A 7,389-nucleotide genomic window follows, 5' to 3' on the forward strand; every position below is an offset into this window, starting at 1 on the left:
TATGTATGCAAATTGGTTTAACCTTCCTCAGTTTGGCAACACCAAACCTTTTTGCTGAGGCCAGAGGAGACCTGGCCAGAGTCCTCCATGGGGGAGGGGGTGGTGGTAGCAGTGATCTGGAATGAAGAAAATCCTTCACTGTCCCTCAGAAAATACTCCTGAAGATACTAAAGCACCTTTAGACATTGATCTCAAGTGTTCCTCCATTTTTCCCATGTCCTCCCCACACCCCATTATGGATCAGCATCCACTTATCAGAGAGAATATTAGGCCTTTGGTTTTTGAGGATTGACTTATTTCACTTAGCATGATGTTCTCCATTTCCATCCATTCACCTGCAAGTGCCATAAGTTTATTCTCTTTTAATGTTAGTAATGTTCCATTGTGTGTGTGTGTGTGTGTGTGTGTGTGTATTACTGTTTCTTTATCCATTCATCTATTGAAGGGCGTCTAGCTTGCTTCCACAGTTTAGCCATTGTGAATTGAGCTGCTATAAACATTGATGTGGCTACATTGTGAACTGAGCTGCTATAAACATTGATGTGGCTACAGTACTATAGTATGCTGATTTTAAGTCCTTTGGGTTTAGACTGGGGACTGCGATAGCTGGTAAAATGGTAGTTCCATTTCAACTTTTCTAAGGACTCTCCATACTGCTTTCCAGATTGGTTACCAATTTACAGTCCCAAATGAATAATATTTTATTGTGTTTATATACCACCAGCAATATAAGAACTTCCATATTTTGAACCACTTCTTTTTTATATTCTTACTTGAATCTCCATTGTCAACAAAAATCTCCTAGAATTTATTTTAGGTTAGTTAATGTCAATTGTTATTTAATTTGGACTGGAGAACTTTTTGGTTTCATGGACCTTTCATGTTTCCACTTTTACATTCATTTAATTCTCATTATAATCTCACACAATTTACTATTATTCATGCTTAATTTTTTCTTGTTCTATTTCAGAAAATTAAGAATTAAAAAATTGTAATATTGCTCTTGAGGATTATTCTGGTTCTGCCTTTATTGATCCTTAAATATTTAATGGTTGTGTTTCCAGGAAAGGAGACAATGTATTCTCTAGAATAATTGTTTTTTTAAAATATTTTATTAGTTGTTGGTGGGCCTTTATTGATATTTATGTGGTGCTGAGAATCGAACCCAGTTCCTCACACATGCAAGGCAAGTGCTCTACCACTGAGCCACAATCTCAGCCCTAGATAATTCTTAATGACTGTTTCTCAAACAGAAAAAGACCAATCTGAGGTCTCTATAAGAACAGGTGTACAAAATCTTCAAACCATACTCAGCTAAGGGATTTGTCACTACCTGGTCCAGTCACCTCCCATAATCTCAAGTTTTTATAGCAATAAAAACTAGTTCTTTATTTTTTATCTTTTTTATTTTGATTTGTTATATATGACAACAGAATGTATTACAATTCATATTACACATATAGAGCACAATTTTTCATATCTCTGGTTGTACACAAAATAGAGTCACCATGTCTTCTTACATGTACTTAGGGTAATGATGACCATAGCATATCACTATCTTTGCTACCGCTATGCCCCTTCCATTCCCTCCCTCCCCTTTTCCCCTTTGCCCTATCTAAAGTTCATTAATCCTACCATCCCCTGCCCCAGCATATTATATATCAGCATCCTTAAATTAGAGAAATCATTTGGCATTTGGTTTTTTGAAATTGGCTCATTTCACTTAGCATTATATTCTCCAGCTTCACCATTTACCTGAAAATGCCATGATTTTATGCTCTTTTAATGCTGAATAATATTTCATTGTGTTGATATACCACATTTTCTTCATCCATTCATCTAGTGAAGGGCATCTAAGTCGGTTCCACAGTTTAGCTGTGGTGAATTGTGCTGCTATAAACATTGGTGGGGCTGTGTCCCTGTAGTATGCTGAAATACTAGCTCTTTATGATTCATATAATATTGAGATCAAGTACATTGTTCACTTAGCCAACCATCTCCATATTGAACATTGACAATATTTATTAAATGTTTATCCATTTGTTCAAAACATTTTAACCCACATCATTGTTCCTATAATAAGAAATCAGATAAACAGAAAAAATCTATAAAATATAATAAAATTTTAGAAACAGATCCAATAACATAAAAATAATGAACACTGGAATACCTGAAATCAGTGAGGAAAGGATAGATAAGTCAATAAGTGGTGTTTAAAAATCACAGACATAAAATATAGAATGAAGAGTCAAATGTCAATATTTTTTAAATAGTAGTGAGTAAAAATATCTGCATTTACTAGAGTAGGGAAGGGAAGTTTATAAATACAAAATTATAACACAGAAGCCATACGACATGGAGGGAGTGAAAGCAGCCATGATGTTTTCAAAAATTTACTGGTAAAAACAGATGTTACCATAAATGGATGAGGGCTCTGAAGCTCTTATCAAATTATTCCCCTTTCCCCCAGGACGTTGGCAAGCTATTTGTCTGGTCTGTATGGTGATGAGGAGGTGGGACAGAATAGATTCATCCATATGTATGAGATTACAGATCATTGCCAAGCACTATGCCACACTCTGGAGATGCACAGATGCATCCATGCTACAGTGGAAGGATGTAGAATCCTTTTTTTTTTTTTTTTTTGAGTTCTAAAAGTATTTATTGATTCTTTTTTCATTGTTTATAAATTTTATATGCCTTATCAGGACATAGAATCTTGTGAATCAAACCATTCTCTTCATGATACAGGAAGCATGCTAGCAACAAGTTGTGTGCAGTCTACAAAAATTCACAGCATACCAGCCCTGAAACTGGGTTTTACTTTAGGGAGGAAGATATAGAGCTAAATCTCTAAAGTGGTGACAGCCAGAATAACAATCTAAGGACACATCTGCTTATATTTTATGCTGTTCATGTGTGTTCTAGAGATCATCCTGCAATTCTGTCAAATCACTTGTTTTCCTTTAACTTCAGTTGCCTCGTTCATAAGGTCATTTCTTATCCACCCCAGTCTGTCGAGTAGCTTCAGAATCATAATCTTATGACCTAGAGTATAATGTAGTCATCGTGTATTATAACTTTTTCAGGTCTGTTCTGTTAGTTTTTCCTGGAGTTAAATTATTTCTAGAATAGACTATTTCTTCCAGTTTCCTAGAGATTTTCTTAAGGTCTCATGGATTTTTTTTTTGTACATTCATTTCTTCATTCCTAAAGAGATTTGCCCTCTTGCATAAATTCCTTAGAAAACTTTTTTTAAAGTATATCAGTATATAATTTTACAAAGATTGTTGGCTAAGAAAACTGGGTTGTTCCTTTCCTACATGCATATGCTGTGTATAATGGAAAGAACATTGCCCTGGAAGGGAAGAGGCCTGGGTCCTGGCTTCAGCAAAGTCACTAATCCACATAGAATTAGACAGTATCTTACACATAGAAAACACTCAGTGAAGAACTGTGGAATTGAGTTGGAACCATCATCGTGAAGTATTCTGATATTGCAACACTACCACCTAGTGGGAAATCATCAGAAAAAAATTCAAGGTGTCCCTTAAAACACGTTCCTTTAAATACCTTTGAATCAAATGTTGTGGGACCATTCTTAAACAACACCAAATTATATGCCAGCATTTTTTGTAGGGTGATTGTTGGAGTCACAATATATGAATAGGTAGTATATAAAATAAAATACTCGAGGTCAAGTAACTTTGGATAATCCAAAGTCAAACAAAAATAAACAAGTCTTTTTTTAATGTGGGGCTTCTCAAAGTATTTAATATGCTAATTTGCATTTTTACTCTTCAGGAAAAAAGATATACAACATATTCTCAATGCTGTGACTCACTTGTATGTAATTCACCTTGTAATGCTTTTATAATTGGGATTCATCTTACAAATGATGTGTGTGTTTAATATAGCAATAGGCTTTTTCTCCAAAAGTTATTAAATCAATGGCAAGACTTAATATCACTTTTATTGTGGATAAATAAAATAGTATGCATATTTCACATGTTTATTTGAATATTGGTCTCTTTTTTCTTGGCTCATCTCATAGGAATAATGTTCTACACGACACCTTGCTGTAATCAGATAAAAATGTTTACCTAATTAAATTGGTTTTGTGGTTTAGATATGAGGTGGTCCTCAAAATCTCATTTGTGAGACATGCAAGAATGTTCAGAGGTGAAATTATTAGGTTATGAGAGCTATAAACTAATTCATGAATTAATTCACGGATAGATTAACTAGGGGGTAACTGTAGACAGATAGGGTATGGCTAGAGGAATTATGTCACTGGGGAATGACTCTGGGATTTATATTTTGTCCCTGAGCTCTCTCTACTTCCTGGTTGCCATGTTCTGAGCTGCCAGGCCCCGCTGCCAGGCCCTTCTGCCATAATGTTCTGCCTCAACTAGGGCCCAGAGCTATGGAGTTGGCCAAACATGGACTGAACCTCTGAAAATATGAGCCAAAATAAACTTTGCTTCCTCTAAGTTGTTCTTGTCAGATATTTTGGTCATAGCAATAAAAAAGCTGGCTAAAATAATTGGTATGTTGTCAAAATAAATTAATCCACCTCAGGCAGTTATTTTAATATTCTTCATAAGCAAATGAATTTTGCCTTGTGGTCTATTGAATGGCTTTCACCCAGCAATTAAAGCAGCTGGAAAAAGTAAAATCTGGCTAAAACTTCTAAATTCTGTGCAACCATGGAAATATGTCCTATGGAATAAGAATAGGAACTAAAGTTTTATTATTATTATTATTATTATTATTATTATTATTATATTATTTAGTTGTAGATGGACACAATACCATCATTTTATTTGTTTATTTTTATGTGGTACCAGGGATTGAACCCAGTGCCTCACGCATGCTAAGCAAGCGCTCTACCACTGAGCCACAACCGCAGCCCGGGACTAAAGTAGGAAACTTACAGAGTTACTACAAGATATTTTTAATTTTCAGGTTAGCCATATCTTGACATCTGTTAGACACTGAATGATCTACTAACCTGAAGTAGTTCTGTTTTACCATTAAATCACATGAATCCTTTCATGAACATCTTTATTAAGCTGTGTTTTCTATGATTACTATTTTTTTAAGAAAAAAAGCAAATACTGTTTAAAAATCAGCAGAATGGTTAATTTTGTTTTGTTTTGTTTTCTTTTGTTTTTACTGGAGGACCATCAAAAGTTTCTAAGGCACAAAGAATACCAGGAACCAAGAAAACTTCTAGATGAATGCACTCAAAGATCAATAAACATTAGAATTTACTAGGTGTTTAGCATTGTCTAGGTACTGGCAATAATAGCAATACAACAAAACAAAGTCTGCCCTCTTATGGGTTTACATTTTTGGAAGACTAGATAGACAATAAGAAATGAATACACATGTCAGAGTGATATGAAGAACAATTTAGCACTGGCCAACTCCTTCAATTCCATTAACCCATTTAAAAACCATTGGTTTCCCACCACCCATTGGAGTTTGAATCCTTAGTCTGGCTTCAAAGTCCCTCCACAATGTGCCAAATAATTTAGCAGTTATCATTTCTTCCCAAGACATCCCTTGATAAAGAGGTTACTATATATAACATTACAAGTGGCCCTGTGAGAGTTTCATCTGCCTTACTAGGATAAAACCTACTTGAGAGAAGGGACAGAACCTCACTAAACTTTATATTTTTTATAGAATCAACATGGTTCTTTGTGGAAATCACTCAATACATAATTACCGAAGAATTGAAAACTAGTAGGCAATAGCATTATACCACTATAGGCATAACTACCTCAATTTCCTGTCTCACTAAAGAAATCCCATCTGCATGCATGTTTTAAGGACTAAGCCTAACTTACTCATTTGCTTAATGCTATTCAAGACTTCTTTTTTTTTGGCTTAAGACCTCTATTACAGGGCTGCGGATGTAGTAGAGCATTTGCCAAGCCTGTGTGAGGCCCTGAATTTATCTACATATCTCAAAAAGAAGACAGAGAGAGAGAGAGAGAGAGAGAGAGAGAGAGAGATGGAGGAAGGAAGGAAGGAGAATTCTATTCTATTACAGTGAGACTATGCCCAAGAAAAATAACATGAAGTCACCTTAATCTTTTGTGGACTGAAGGCAGGTTTATACATTTAGTAAATTTGTGCTTAGAATAAGTCAATGAATGGATTAATTAACAGATGAATGAGAGTGAGGATGATTCCACAAATAACCCAAAAAAGTAAAATTTACACCCAATCCAATTATTACAATTTGGCTCATTGTATCAATCCTGGGCAGTGGATATAGGAAAATAATTTTGCTCATTTAACAATTGAATAAGAGAATAGGAAGATGACGGCGAAGGGAGTGCATCACCCCAGGGCGCCGCATCACTAAGTGGGAGAAAGACCATGCAAAATGGCTGAAGGCTATCTTTGGGAAGTTCCAGTGAAATTGAGGTGCTCCAGAATCTAGTGGACAGATTTCCATCGTGAGAAGTTCGGCTCTGAGAGCTCCATTTCCCCGCACGGAGGGTCGCATAGCCTGACAGGCGATCGCCCGGAGGCTGGAGTCTGTGGCGCATGCCGGGGAGCGGCAGGGTGCCGGAGCGGGGGAACAGCGATACGGATCCGGGGGGGCTCCCACCAGTGGTACATCGGAGCCCTTAGTGCTGAGTTCCGGCTTTGAAACAGAGGAGAGAAGCGGCCCAGTTTGGTTCCAGACACCGGTCGGACCACAGTGGAGGACAGCAGCCGCCATTTCGGAGAGATGATGTAATCATCCCCATGTTCTACTGATCTCAGCTCATTCAACTATGGAACAGGTGATATCAGGCTGGTATTTGCCTGCGTCTAGCAGACAGATTTCTTGCTCAGGCTTGGGGCGGGGGTTCTTGTGGAGAATACTCCTAGAGGCGCGTGCTGGGCAAGGCGTGCGCCGGGCACTGAGCAGCTGGATTCTGGTTCCCGGGGCTAACCTGGCCCAGGTCTGAGGAAACTGCGGAGACTGCCGGTGGAGGCCAGCTCCAAGTGGAGCGTGCGCTGAGCTTGGGGCGACTGGGTTCTGACTCCCGGAACAGTTTTGGCCTGGGGCTGGGGAACCCGTGGGGGTCGCTCCCTGGAGCCAGCTCCCAGCGGAGAGTGTATCGGGATCGGAGAGGCGGGGTTCCGGCTACCTAAGCTGCTTTGGCCCAAGGCTAGGGAACCGGCGGTGACTGCTTCTCAATCAGGGTCCGGTGGGGTGCTGTAGGGGCAGAGTGGAGCTTTCAACTGCTCCCAGAGCAGGCCAAGTGACCCGCCGGCGTGGTACCATGACACCCCAAACGCAGCTGGGGCTGAAGAGAGCAGCCGCCCACGCCTAGAATAGGACCAACGATTCCGCGGCGCGGTAGCCAAGTAACCTCA

The sequence above is a fragment of the Urocitellus parryii genome, chromosome 5 (assembly GCF_045843805.1).
Source record: "Urocitellus parryii isolate mUroPar1 chromosome 5, mUroPar1.hap1, whole genome shotgun sequence".
NCBI lineage: Eukaryota > Metazoa > Chordata > Mammalia > Rodentia > Sciuridae > Urocitellus > Urocitellus parryii.